The sequence below is a fragment of the Triticum urartu genome, chromosome 2 (genome assembly GCF_003073215.2).
Source record: "Triticum urartu cultivar G1812 chromosome 2, Tu2.1, whole genome shotgun sequence".
Lineage (NCBI taxonomy): Eukaryota > Viridiplantae > Streptophyta > Magnoliopsida > Poales > Poaceae > Triticum > Triticum urartu.
In genome coordinates, this window is record NC_053023.1 from 623,053,673 (window position 1) to 623,068,296 (window position 14,624).

Sequence of the window (14,624 nt, forward strand, 5' to 3'; positions counted from 1 at the left end):
ATATTCATCATCTTTGCAAGAATAATCACTAGAAAAAGGCTTTTCAAAAAATTCTCTTTTAGCTCTAAGCATAGCAGTTCTTTTCTTACTTTCATCCATAGAAACATAAAGAGTTTTAATTAATTCATCTACTTTAGGCACAAAAAAATTTATCTTGAGATTTTCCACATCATGAGCAATTCTATCAACACTTCTAGACAAATCATCAATCTTGTTCAACTTTTATTCTATGGAAGTGTTGAAAACTTTTTGTGTGTTGATAAATTCTTTAATATTATTCTCAAGATCAGAGGTGTTCCTATTATTATTATAAGATTGATTTCCATAGGAATTACCATAATTATTAGAGGAATTACTAGGAAAAGGCCTAGGATTAAAATGGCCTCTATAAGCATTGTTGTTGAAATTATTTCTAGAGATAAAATTCACATCAATGGCATCACTATTTTGCTCAATCAAAGTAGACAAAGGCATATAATTAAAATCAATAGGAGCAGTTTTACTAGCAATCAATTTCATAAGAGCATCAAATTTATCACTCAAAGAAGAAATTTCTTCAACCGAATTGACTTTTTTACTAGTTGGAGCTCTTTCGGTATGCCATTGAGAATAATTTTTCATAATATTATCAAGCAATTTAGTGGCTTCACCCAAAGTAATTTCCATAAAAGTACCACCTGCGGCGGAATCTAAAAGATTACAAGAAAAATAATTCAATCCCGCATAAATTTTTTGTATGATCATCCAAAGATTTAACCCATGAGTTGGGAAATTCCTCAGCATCATTTTCATCCTTTCCCAAGATTGCGCGACATGCTCATGTTCAAGTTGCTTGAAATTCATGATATGGGTTCTAAGGGAAATAATTTTTGCGGGAGGAAAATACTTAGTGATAAAAGCATCTTTGCACTTATTCCAAGAATCGATACTATTGCGAGGCAAAGAAGAGAACCAAATTTTTGCATAATCACACAAAGAGAACGGAAATAATTTCATCTTGACCACATCATTGACCACATGCTTTTACTTTTGCATATTGCATAATTCCATGAAGGTATTAAGATGGGATGCGACATCCTCATTAGGACTACCGGAAAATTGGTCTTTCATAACAAGATTCAGCAAAGCAGTATTAATATCACAAGTCTCTGCACTAGTGGTGGGAGGAGCAAGCGGAGTGCCAATAAAATCATTGTTGTTGGTATTTGAGAAATCACATAACTTGGTGTTCTCTTGAGTCATGATGACCACACAACAAGATTGCACTAAAAAATAGACCCGGCTAGAAAACGGCGAACAGAAAAAGAGAGGCGAATAAAACAACATTTTTTGTGAAGTGGGGGAGAGGAAAACGAGAGGCAAATGCCAAATAATGTAAATTGCAAGTAGATGAGATTTTTCATTAGGAACCTGGTATATGTTGAAGATCCTCCCTGGCAATGGCGCCAGAAATTCTCCTTGATGGCAGCTGGAACTACGTCGGTATTTCCCCGGAGAGGGAGGGATGATGTAGCACAGCGACGGTAGAGTATTTCCCTCAGTTATGAAACCAAGGTATCGAACCAGTAGGAGAACCAAGAAACACAACGTAAACAGCTGCTACCTCTTGAGCATTGCGTTGGATTTCCCCGAAGAGGAGAGGATGATGCAGCAAAGTAGCGTAAGTATTTCCCTCGGTTTTTGAGAACCAAGGTATCAATCTAGTAGGAGGCTACGCGCGAGTCCCTCGTACCTACACAAAAACAATAGCTCAACACAACCAACGCGCTTAGGGGTTGTCAATCCCTTCACAGTCACTTATGAAAGTGAGATCTGATAGAGATGATAAATAATATTTTTGGTATTTTTGGTATAGAGATGCAAAGTAAAAAGTAAAAGGCAAAGTAAAAGCAAAGCAATAATAAAGTGATGGAGATTGATATGATGAGAAAGAGACCCGGGGGCCATAGGTTTCACTAGTGGCTTCTCTCAAGAGCATAAGTATTCTACGGTGGGTGAACAAATTACTGTTGAGAAATTGACAGAATTGAGCATAGTTATGAGAATATCTAGGTATGATCATGTATATAGGCATCACGTCCCAGACAAGTAGACCGACTCCTGCCTGCATCGACTACTATTACTCCACTCATCGACCCCTATCCAGCATGCATCTAGAGTATTAAGTTAAAAACAGAGTAATACCTTAAGCAAGATGACATGATGTAGAGGGATAGTTTCATGCAATATGATAAAAACCCCATCTTGTTATCCTCGATGGCAACAATACAATACGTGCCTTGTTGCCCCTTCTGTCACTGGGAAAGGACACCGCAAGATCGAACCCAAAGCTAAGCACTTCTCGCATGGCAAGAACAACCAATCTAGTAGGCCAAACCAAACTGATAATTCAAAGAGACTTGCAAAGATAACCAATCATACATAAAAGAATTCAGAGAAGATTCAAATATTATTCATAGATAGACTTGATCATAAACCCACAATTCATCGATCTCAACAAACACACCGCAAAAAGAAGATTACATCGAATAGATCTCCACGAGAGAGGAGGAGAACATTGTATTGAGATCCAAAAAGAGAGAACAAGCCATCTAGCTACTAACTATGGACCCGTAGGTCTGAAGTAAACTACTAACACTTCATCAGAGGGGCTTGGATGATGATGTAGAAGCCCTCCGTGATCGATGCCCCCTTCGGCGGAGCTCCGGAACAGGCCCCAAGATGGGATCTCGTGGATACAAAAAGTTGCGGCGGTGGAATTAGGTTTTTGGCTCCGTCCCCGATCGTTTGGGGGTACGTAGGTATATATAGGAGGAAGGAGTACATTGGTGGAGCTTCGAGGGGCCCACGAGGCAGGGGCGCACCCTAGGGGGGCGCCCTCCATCCTCGTGACCGCCTCGTGGCTTTCTTGACAGAGAGTCCAAGTCTCCTGGATTTTATCTGATGAGAAAATCACGTTTCCGAAGGTTTCATTCCGTTTGGACTCCGTTTGATATTCTGTTTCTCCGAAACACTGAAATAGGCAAAAAACAGCAATTCTGGGCTGGGCCTCCGGTTAATAGGTTAGTCCCAAAAATAATATAAAAGTGGATAATAAAGCCCAATAATGTCCAAAACAGTAGATAATATAGCATGGAGCGATCAAAAATTATAGATACATTGGAGACGTATCAAGCATCCCCAAGCTTAATTCCTGCTCGTCCTCGAGTAGGTAAATGATAAAAAAAGAATTTTTGATGCGGAGTGCTACTTGGCATAATTCTAATGTAATTCTTCTTAATTGTGGTATGAATATTCATATCCGAAAGATTCAAGACAAAAGTTCATATTGACATAAAAATGAAAAAACTTCAAGCATACTAACTAAGCAATTATGTCTTCTCAAAATAACATGGCCAAAGAAAGTTCATCCCTACAAAATCATATAGTTTAGTCATGTTTCATTTTCATCACACAAGAATGCTCTCATCATGCACAACCCCGATGACAAGCCAAGCAATTGTTTCATACTTTAGTAATCTCAAACCTATAAACTTTCACGCAATATATGAGCGCGAGCAATGGACATAGCACTATGGGTGGAATAGAATATAATGAGGGGGGGTTATATGGAGAAGACAAAAAGGAGAAAGTCTCACATCAACGAGGCTAATCAATGGGCTATGGAGATGCCCACCGATTGATGTTAATGCAAGGAGTAGGGATTGCCATGCAACGGATGCACTAGAGCTATAAATGTATGAAAGCTCAACAAAAGAAACTAGTGGGTGTGCATCCAACTTGCTTGCTCACGAAGACCTAGGGCACTTGAGGAGGCCCATTGTTGGAATATACAAGCCAAGTTCTATAATGAAAAATTCCCACTAGTATATGAAAGTGATAACATGAGAGACTCTCTACTATGAAGATCATGGTGCTACTTTGAAGCACGGGTGTGGTAAAAGGATAGTAACATTGTCCCTTCTCTCTTTTTCTCTCATTTTTTTGGGCCTTCTCTCTTTTTTTATGGCCTTTCTCTTTTTTTTGGGCCTTCTCTTTTTTTATGTCCTTCCCCCCCTTTTTTTATTCCTCACTTGGGACAATGCTCTAATAATGATGATCATCACACTTCTATTTATTTACAACTCAATGATTACAACTCGATACTAGAACAAAGATGACTCTATATGAATGCCTCCGGCGGTGTACCGGGATATGCAATGAACCAAGAGTGACATGTATGAAAGAATTATGAATGGTGGCTTTGCCACAAATACTATGTCAACTACATGATCATGCTAAGCAATATGACAATGATGAATGTGTCATGATGAATGGAATAGTGGAAAGTTGCATGGCAATATATCTCGGAATGGCTATGGAAATGCCATAATATGTATGGTGGCTGTTTTGAGGAAGATATAAGGAGGTTTATGTGTGAAAGAGTTTATCATATCACGGGGTTTCGATGCACCAGCGAAGTTTGTGCCAACTCTCAATGTGAGAAAGGGCAATGCACGGTACCGAAGAGGCTAGCAAGGATGGAAGGGTGAGAGTGCGTATAATCCATGGATTCAACATTAGTCATAAAGAACTCACATACTTATTGCAAAAATCTACAAGTCATCAAAAACCTCGGCACCACGCGCATGCTCCTAGGGGGATAGATTGGTAGGAAAAGACCATCGCTCATCCCCGACCGCCACTCATAAGTAAGACAATCAAATAACACCTCATGTTTCAAATTTGTTGCATAACATTTACCATACGTGCATGCTACGACACTTGCAAACCTCAACACAAGTATTTCTCAATTTCACAACTAATCAACTAGCATGACTTTGATATTATCACCTCCATATCTCAAAACAATCATCAAGCATCAAACTTTTCTTAGTATTCAACACACTCATAAGAAAGTTTTATTATTAATCTTGCATACCAAGCATATTAGGATTTTAAGCAAATTACCATGCTATTAAGACTCTCAAAATAATCTAAGTGAAGCATGAGATACCAATAGTTTCTATAAAACAAATCCACCACCGTGATCTAAAATATATAAGTGAAGCACTAGAGCAAAACTATAAAGCTCAAAAGATATAAGTGAAGCACATAGAGCAAAACTATAAAGCTCAAAATATATAAGTGAAGCACATAGAGTATTCTATCAAATTCCAAATCATGTATGGCTCTCTCAAAAGGTGTGTACAGCAAGGATGATTGTGGTAGACTAACAGGCAAAGACTCAAATCATAAAAGATGCTCTAAGCAAAACACATATCATGTGGTGAATAAAGATATAGCTCCAAGTAAGGTTACCGATAGAAGTAGACGAAAGAGGGGATGCCTTCCGGGGCATCCCCAAGCTTTGGATTTTAGGTGTACTTAGATTATCTTGGGGGTGCCATGGGCATCCCCAAGCTTAGGCTCTTGCCACTCCTTGTTCCATAATCCATGAAATCTTTACCCAAAACATGAAAACTTCACAACACAAAACTTAAAGTAGAAAATCTCGCGAGCTCCGTTAACGAAAGAAAACAAAAGACCACTTCAAGGTACTGTAATGAACTCATTCTTTATTTATATTGGTGTTAAACCTACTGTATTCCAAATTCTCTATGGATCATAAGCTATTTTACTAGCCATAGATTCATCAAAATAAGCAAACAACACACGAAAAACAGAATCTGTCAAAAACAGAACAGTCTGTAGTAATCTGTAGCTAGCGCAAGATCTGGAACCCCAAAAATTCTAAAATAAATTTCTGGACGTGAGGAATTTATCTATTAATCATATTCAAAAAGAATTAACTAAATAGCACTTCCAAATAAAAATTACAGCACTTCTCGTGAACGCTAAAGTTTCTGTTTTTTACAGCAAGTTCAACAAGACTTTCCCCAAGTCTTCCCAACGGTTCTACTTGGAACAAACACTAATTAAACACAAAAACACAACCAAAACATAGGCTAAATAAATTATTTATTACTAAATAGGAGTAAAAAAGCAAGGAACAAAAAATAAAATTGGGTTGCCTCCCAACAAGCGCTATCGTTTAACGCCCCTAGCTAGGCATAACAAGCAAGAATAGATCTAGGTATTGCCATCTTTGGTAGGAAATTATTCAATGAGACATCTATCTCCCTTAGGAATTTCTTTCTTTATAGTGATTATCAAACTCTTAGGCACAAGATCGAGAAATTTGTTTGTAGAAATTGGTTCCTTAATGATAGCAAAAAGATTGGGATGAATACTTATAGATTTAAGATCCGCAGTTTCCTTACTAGATGATTCACCCTTATTTTTAGGAACATAAATAAGCTTGGCAATTTTAGTAGGAGGACTTGAAGTATTCTTTATGGAAGAAAAAGCGGTTCCCAAGTTTGTAATGATACCCTCAAGTTTATCGATTCTAGTGGAATCTAGATTTATTTTCTCATTAACTATGGGTTCCTTTTCCTTAATATTTTTCAAAGTCATTCCTACCCTAGATCAATATTGGGTAATTTGATTGTTGATATTTTTGTCTAGATTTTCAATTAATTCAATGGTAGCAACTTTATTTTCAATAATTTCAAGTCTTTGCATAACATGCTCCAAAGTTAACATAGTTCCATTAACCAAAAGAGGTGGTGAGCCAAATAAATCTAACATAGCATTATAAGAATCAAAAGTATGGCTACCCAAGAAATTCCCCTCATAATAGGACTTCCCCCTCCGGACGCGGAGTAATTGCGCTCGAGCTCAAATGAGCTCGTTATCTACGTCGTCAGTTAGCGCTCGTGGATCTGTGCCAGAGTTCTATACGCGCGCAGGCGGTTCGCCAGAAAATCGAGCGCTGTAGCGAAATACATATGCGGCAACGCTGGGTGGTGGGCCATTACTGCGGCGTAGGGTTGACAGACCTGAGGATAGTGCGGACGACCGTCGGTCTCGCGTGGTGAGCCGTGTGGATCAAAACCCGCGTCCATGTCTGATCCGTGGACCAGGAAATTGGCTTTCCGTGTAGTGGCGGCAGCAGAAACGAATTGAGGGCAGGACCGAGATATTTCTCGGCTACGGCGTGTGTCATTTGGAAGCTGAAGACCCGGGGACGGAGGCAACTAGCACCGCCGGCGAGCCGCCATGGAGTTTTTGGTGCAACCAATTAGCAAGTGCGTGGATCTTTGCTTTTTCCAGGGATGCTGCCCCCATTTTGTAGCCCTCTTGTTAGCTGATCCAGAGATGGATTTGTTGCAAGATTCAGATTTAGTCTGCTTGAGGAGGTAGGGGAGCCGGTTCTTGTGGCTGTCAATGTCTCTGCCGTGGCGGATCTGCAAGTGGCACTGCAGGCGGAGCGGGAGGCAGCGCAACGGCGGTGGACATCGGCGAAGCACAAATCTTCTTGGCAAAGGAGGCGGCGGCGAACAGAAGGGAGAGCTCGCCACCAAGGTCGGAGCTGTCGACGGGGAAGATGAATCCCCAAGCACCGGGGTGGAACAAAAGGTTGGTGAAGTAGAAACTTTGCCTTCCATCCGATATTCTGTGACTTAGAAAATGGAAGTAGAAATGACTGAATATATCATGCAGTTAGAGCAAGTGCGGGTTGCTGTCTGCATTAATAAATTTCCTGCTGTATGTGCCTGTGTTTGCACACTGATTTGTTCTCTGCATTCACAAAATTCAGGCGCCTGTAGTCTCTGAAAGTACGGATGCAGGCTAATTACTCTCTGTAGTGAAAAGATTTCTGATTTATGTACTGGTAGTTGCAGACTGTTTGCTCCCTGTATTTAGATAATTTTTACTATACGAGAGCCTATGTTTTCAGGCTGGTTGATCTCTGCAGTAAGGAAATTACTAAATTATGTACTGGTGTTTGCAGTATGTGTGGTGTATGAATTTTGAAAATTCATAGATATGTGCCTGTGTTGGTAGGCTGATTGGTCCCTGCGATTAGAAAAAATCATGCTATATTTGCCTTTGTTTTGTATGTTGGTTGCTTTATAGGTAAGATCGATGAACAAAATCCATCTTCTTACTCTGCATATATGTGCATATTTTTTATTTACTAAAGGTGGAGAGGCATCCCAATGATAGCCACAACAAGTTCAGGAAGAATCTTGGAGCACCTTCTATCAAGGATTTGAACTTTTGAAGCCATCTCTGTTCTCTTTCGGCTTCGCTTGATGGATGACCAAAAGTAGCTTTATATCCCCATGAAAGTCTCGAATGTTCCAGTAAGTATTGTTCATGTACATTATGAAAATGCTATTCGGTTGAGTCATGTTTTTATTCTGTCAAATGATGATTTTGTTAGTATAGTCGACAGTAAAAAGTTTAAACCCATTAGAGATTATTAAACAAATGTTCACCGGAAAATAGATTGTGAGGGTTTGATTGAGATATGGAAAAGCCACAAGAAGAATCGTGCTTCTGTTCTACCTATTCTCCTTGAAATCCAAGAGCTCGGTGGTTCTTTTCTTATTTTCCAGTTCAGCTTTGTAAGGCCTGAGTTAAATTTAGCTGCACATTTAACTGCCAAACATGCTTCTAGCTCCTTGCCGGAGTGTGCGCGGTTCTACTAGGTCCCGGCATCTCTGAACAATTGTATACAGCATGAACTTGCTGTTGTTGGTCAAGTAATATAAGCTATTGCTTCCCCAAAAAAACACGGTTGGCTTGCAGGGTAAAGACACCATGCCCGTCGCACGTGACTGCCTTTTGTTTCTGAACAATCATAGGTGCAGCAGCGCCTTGCAGGACACTGTGCCTGTCACGCGTGACTGCCTAAAAGCCATGAGGGGTTTTGCATAGAACTCTACAGAGAACGTGATTGTACCACAGTAGGTATAAGTTTCGACTCCCTCGGAGAGGCGTACAATTTTTACAACATATATTCATGGGAGAAAGATTTTGGCATAAGGTATTGGAAGAGCAGATTGAGTGTGGAGAGGACGTATTGCATGCACGATATCGTCTGCGGATGCTTGGTGAGTACCATGAAAATGTGTCCCCATATGGTTTGAAACTTTGTTCAGTTTTATCAATGAACTGTCCTATTCCTGAAATGTAAGCCATCGATTTTATCCGTGTGAATCAGATTCCAGTCAAACATATAGTGAAGAGGTGGACAAAGGAAGCCTACTACCAGCACACCTGGCCCATTATCATAAGGATCAAATGTATAGGAATCCATTCTCGTATTGACACATCAGAATGTACATGCAGAGGAAGCTGAATGTGATTTGGACTGCAGAGAAGGGAAAGTTGTGAGTGCGGATCTGAATTGTTCATTATGTAATTCGAGATACAGTTTTTAGAGTCGTAACTGACGATGATCCATTTCACATGTATTGTTTTGGTGTTGTATTGATCTGCTGTTGTTGCACCTTTGAGCTCCTATGCATGTACTCTCCAAGGGAATGCTATGTGGTTTGTTTTCATGATCTCTGTGTGTGGGCAATCTGAGAGGTGATGAGGTGCACAGGTCATTCTGTGGATTACTGAAGATTATTTGTGCTGCCGCATTTTGGTTTGCTTTTCCGATGTCTGCATGGAAAACAATTGTGAAGTGAAACTGTTTTTCATGCTACAGAACTGGGAGTTACTGAATTTGGATTTGGGTCCAGACGGATTATTTGTGTACACCGCACTTGACACTTCCAGAGTTTGCCAATGTGTACAGGCAAGAACAAGTGGGAGTAAATGGGCCGATGAAGACGGCGTCCGTTGGTTCAGAATGGTAGGGTAACGGCCTGTATCGTTAAGAAGCGTCCAAGCCGGCAAACGGGTAGCGGAGACGTCACATTAATGCTGGTCGGTAGGTGGGCCACGCCATGCATATATTATTTCGAATACACTGCTGTATACCTGGTGCAATGCGAATCTGGAAGCGCTTGGATGGGAAGGATAACGAGACCATCTCAGCTCGGGCTCATAATAGGACTTCCCTCTCCGGTAATGGTATCAAGGATATATCTATACCAAGGACTAGCACCTACATAAAAATTGCGGAGAAGAAGTGAAGTAGATTGCTTCCTGGTAGATCTATTTTGAGCATTGCAAATTCTATACCAAGCATCTTTTAGATTTTCTCTCTCCCTTTGTTTAAAATTTAGAACTTCATTCTCGGGAGACAACGGAGAAGATACGAGACTAGCCATAATGACAAGCAAGCAAACTAACACACAAGCAAACAACAAGCAAACGGGCAAAAGAGGCAAATAGAGAGGGAGGAAGGAGAGAGAGAGGGCGAATAAAACGGCAAGGGTGAAGTGGGGGAGAGGAAAACAAGACGCAAATGGCAAATAATGTAATGCGGGAGATAGGGATTGTGATGGGTACTTGGTATGTTGACTTTTGCGTAGACCTCCCCGGCAACGACGCCAGAAATGGCTCGTTGTCGGGTGTCGGTGTCAAAACCGGCGGATCTCGGGTAGGGGGTCCCGAACTGTGTGTCTAGGTCGGATGGTAACATGAGGCAGGGTACACGATGTTTTACCCAGGTTCGGCCCCTCTTGATGGAGGTAAAACCCTACGTCCTGCTTGATTAATATTGATGATATGGGTAGTACAAGAGTAGATCTACCATGAGATCAGAGAGGCTAAACCCTAGAGGCTATCCTATGGTATGATTGTTGTTCGTCCTACGGACTAAAACTCTCTGGTTTATATAGACACCGGAGAGGGCTAGGGTTACACAGAGTCGGTTACAATGGTAGGAGATCTACATATCCGTATCGCCAAGCTTGCCTTCCACGCCAAGGAAAGTCCCTTCCGGACACGGGACGAAGTCTTCAATCTTGTATCTTCATAGTCCAGGAGTCCGGCCGAAGGTATAGTCCGGCCATCCAGACACCCCCTAACCCAGGACTCCCTCAGTAGCCCCTGAACCAGGCTTCAATGACGATGAGTCCGGCGCGCGGATTGTCTTCGGCATTGCAAGGCGGGTTCCTCCTCCAAGTACTTCATAAAAGATTTTGAACACAAGGGTAGTGTCCGGCTCTGCAAAATAAGTTTCCACATATTGCCATAGAGAGAATAATATTTACACAAATCTAATCTGCTGACGTATTCCGTAGTATGACATCACACCATGGCCAAGTCTTTATTCGAATCGTTTTATTGTCCCACCTCAGCGCGTTTAGCAAGGCGGTTTCCTTGGCACTTCTTGTTAAAGCAGAGATCGTGTCCCCTTATTCCGGGATTCTCATCAATACGGGTGTGGGTAACCCAACCGCGCCATTGACTATGGCGCTTGGGAGATAAGCGAGTTTTACCAGGCTGGTGGGGGCGCATAGTCGCGTCCGCCCATATAAGGGGATAAGGATCCACCTTTTCATCCACGCCTTCTTCCTCCTTTGCCTATCCATTTCCGCGCACTCGAGCTCCAGCGCCCAAGTACGCACACCCCACCTCAACCTTCTCCAGCCATGTCCGGAGCGGGAGGCAAGTGGATGGTCTCCTCCATCACGGAGGGACACATCAAAAGACTGAGGAAGGCCCGATACTTGTCTAACGACATTGCGCACCAGCTTCCCGAAGAGGGGCAGCTCATCCCCACCCCTAGGCCCCATGAGAGGGTGGTGTTCCTCCCCCATTTCCTCCGCGGACTGGGCTTCCCTCTCCACCCATTTGTCCGAGGGCTCATGTTCTACTATGGCCTGGATTTCCATGATCTGGCCCCGAATTTTGTCCTCAACATCTCGGCGTTTATCGTCGTGTGCGAGGCTTTCTTCCGCATCCGCCCCCATTTCGGCCTATGGCTCAAGACTTTCAATGTCAAGCCGAAGGTGGTGCGCGACACCCAAGCGGAGTGCGGAGGCGCCATGGTGAGCAAGATGCCCAACGTCCTATGGTTCGAGGGCTCCTTCGTGGAGTCCCTAAAGGGGTGTCAGTCGGGGTGGTTTTACATCACTAAGCCGCGCGACCCTGAATGGGTCGCAGCCCCCGAGTTCCGATCCGGACCCCCTACGCGGCTCGCCTCCTGGAAAGAGACGGGCCTGTCGTGGGGTAAAAAAGGAGAGCTGACTGGACTCCAAACATGCGTCCAAACCCTAGTGGACAGGAATCTCAAACTTGTCAACGTAGTCCAGGTTATGCTCATCCGTCGGATCCTCCCGTGTCAACAACGGGTTTCAACCTGTGGGAGTTGGACCCGGCGCGGCACCAAACTCTGAGCAGGCTCTTCGACACGACATACGAAGATGCCTGGAAGGTGCTTTTCAAGGGCGCCGAGGCCCCCGCATCCGCTACCGAGGATCGCGGATTCAGCATGCAGTGTACGCTCGTGTGGTAAGCTGTTTTCACCTTTTATAGGGTATTTAGTTTTTCATAGTTTGACTCCATGCGGGATCTAAGTTCCCTTACCTTTGACAGGATTGGCAGGAGACGTCCGGACAGATCAACTGTCCGGCTCCTTTGCCCGAAGGCCCAGCGGACGCTCGCTTGGCGAAGCTGCTGGTCCCGGCACCTTACGTGGTGCCGGAGAAGAAGGCCAAGAAGAAGGCCACGGGGACTCGAAAGAGTGCCCGGCGCCAGGAGGTGTCGGATTCACCATCCGATGACTCCAAGGCGCACTCCTCCCATGAAGACGAGGAGGAGGAAGAAGAGACCTCTCCCCCCCAGTGGGGGAGGGAAGAAAAGGAAGGCCGCCCCAACCGGGGAGGCCGAAGGGTCCAAGAGGGGGAAGACCCCTCCTCCGGACTACTCCACCAACGCCGACAACGGCGAAGAGGAGTGGCCGCACAGGGCCAAGCCCCTGGCGAAATCGTAAGTATACGGATACCAGAGTGATTCATAGTATTCCCACATTGCACAGCTTTTCCTTATGTCGAACATGATTGTGCAGTCCGCCCAAGGCCAGGCTCGACGAGTCGTCCAGCAGCTCCCTGGACTCGTCGGATGTGAATTCGCTTCCGACGGCTTCCTCCCCCCACCCTACGGACGGTGCTGAGGTGGCGTCCCAACAGGTTCCAAGCCAGGAGGAGGTGGTCCTGGAGGCGCCGCAAGGCAACCTCCCGAACTCCAGGCGTAAAGGGGATAGAACCCCCAAGGGCTCCAAGTCCGGCCTTGAGCCGGACACCGTGCCGGAACCTTCAACGGTTCCGAACTCCGGTAGGCAGCCTCCTTCCAAGAGGAGCAAGCCTATCGAGCCGGTGACCTCCGTCCAACCGGAGGCACCGGACAATTTGCTGGAGACGCTTAACAGCGCCTCCATCGACGAGGAGCACCGCACTGTTATGAGCGTGGTGATCCAGATGGTTCGGTCCGCCAAGAGCGGACTGACTGAAGCCTGTGCCAGCCTTCTAACAGGCTTTGAGGTAAGTAAAGAATATGTAAAGATATTACCACATAGACAGTAGCCCCTGATGCTCTGTTCGGTGTTCAGAAAGAAAAGCCGAATAGAGGATCTAATAATCGTAGGAGTCTAACATAATCAAGTCAATATGCGTATGCAGGCTTTGCTGCTGGCCTCCGCCGCACTGACTGCGGAGGTGGATACGCTGAAGCAGAACCTCGAGCGGTCCGAGCAAGAGCTCGGCCTAGCCAAGCAGCAGCCCGAGGAGAAGGAAGGTAAGAAATACCTTATTGTAAGATGTGAAAGGTGCAATTACAAAAAGTGACAGGATTAACGCGGCTATTGTAGGGGCCACAACTGAGGTGGCAACACTTAAGCAAGCGCTGTCTGAGGCCGAAAAGAGGGCGGCCACGGAGCGCACCGAGCGGGAGAAGCATGAGACGCAGGTTGGCGAGGTGCGGCAAGAGCTCCAGGCTCTCATGAAAAAACATGAGAGTTTGGAGCTTGACTCGAAGACGCGAGAGTCTGAGCTCGTGGCGGCCATTGAAGATGCTAAGTCTGCCAAGGCCGAAGCCCAGAAAGCCCTCCAGGAGGTTGAGGCAATAAAAAAGATAGCAGCGGGTAAGGCATTCTTTATGCAAAGCAAGCACGTAAAAGTGAATTACTTGTCACTTACCCGAATCCGGAGCTCCCCAGGAGCATTCGCAGACTTTCCCCGTAGCGTGTCGGATGCCGCCGCCTTCTACCGCGCCGAGGAGGGAAGCTCGACGGAGAAGGTGTTCTGGTCTCAGTATGCTGAGGCCGAACACCCGGTGCCCTTAAGCGACCAGCTGAAACAGCTGGTCGAGCTCCATAAGATGGCCGAACAGGCCATGAAGGGCCTCATAGTCCGGCTGTGGCCTGGAGAGGCCATGCCTGGGAGCTACTTCGGGCTGGTTAGGCGGCTGGTGGAGGCCTGTCCAAGGCTCGAAGTCATCAAGCGCTCCGTATGCATTGAGGGTGCCCGTAGGGCGCTTGCCCATGCGAAGGTGCACTGGGGCAAGCTGGATGCTGAGAAGCTTGTGAAGGATGGGCCACCGCCGGGCAAGGAGCATCGCAAGCCCGAGATGTATTATGAGGGCGTTCTGAAGGGTGCCCGCCTTGTGGCGGATGAATGTTCCATGAATGTAATTTTTCAGTGAACTCGCTCATTTTGTCCTGTGCACTGAAAACTTGTTCATGTGCGCTAAGCAATGCTTTTTGAATTTAAAATATTACCTTCTGTGCGGCCGTTTATCAAATTTGAGAGATGGCGAGTCGTCGGCTTCTGCCCCCATGGCACGAGTGCTGGGGTGTTCGGGATAAACATGAGCGCTCTTTTTCCCAT

General features: G+C 44.7%; 1 long non-coding RNA gene across 2 annotated transcripts; it reads left to right on the forward strand.

The window, feature by feature from the left end:
* Positions 1–7,228: 7,228 nt before the first annotated feature.
* Positions 7,229–9,346, forward strand: LOC125533801. Of its 2 annotated transcripts, XR_007294362.1 has the most exons (3): positions 7,229–7,464; positions 8,033–8,948; positions 9,059–9,346. It is a non-coding gene; the product is annotated as an uncharacterized LOC125533801 (long non-coding RNA). The 2 variants fall into 2 exon arrangements; XR_007294361.1 differs by having other exon boundaries at positions 8,033–9,346.
* Positions 9,347–14,624: the final 5,278 nt, after the last annotated feature.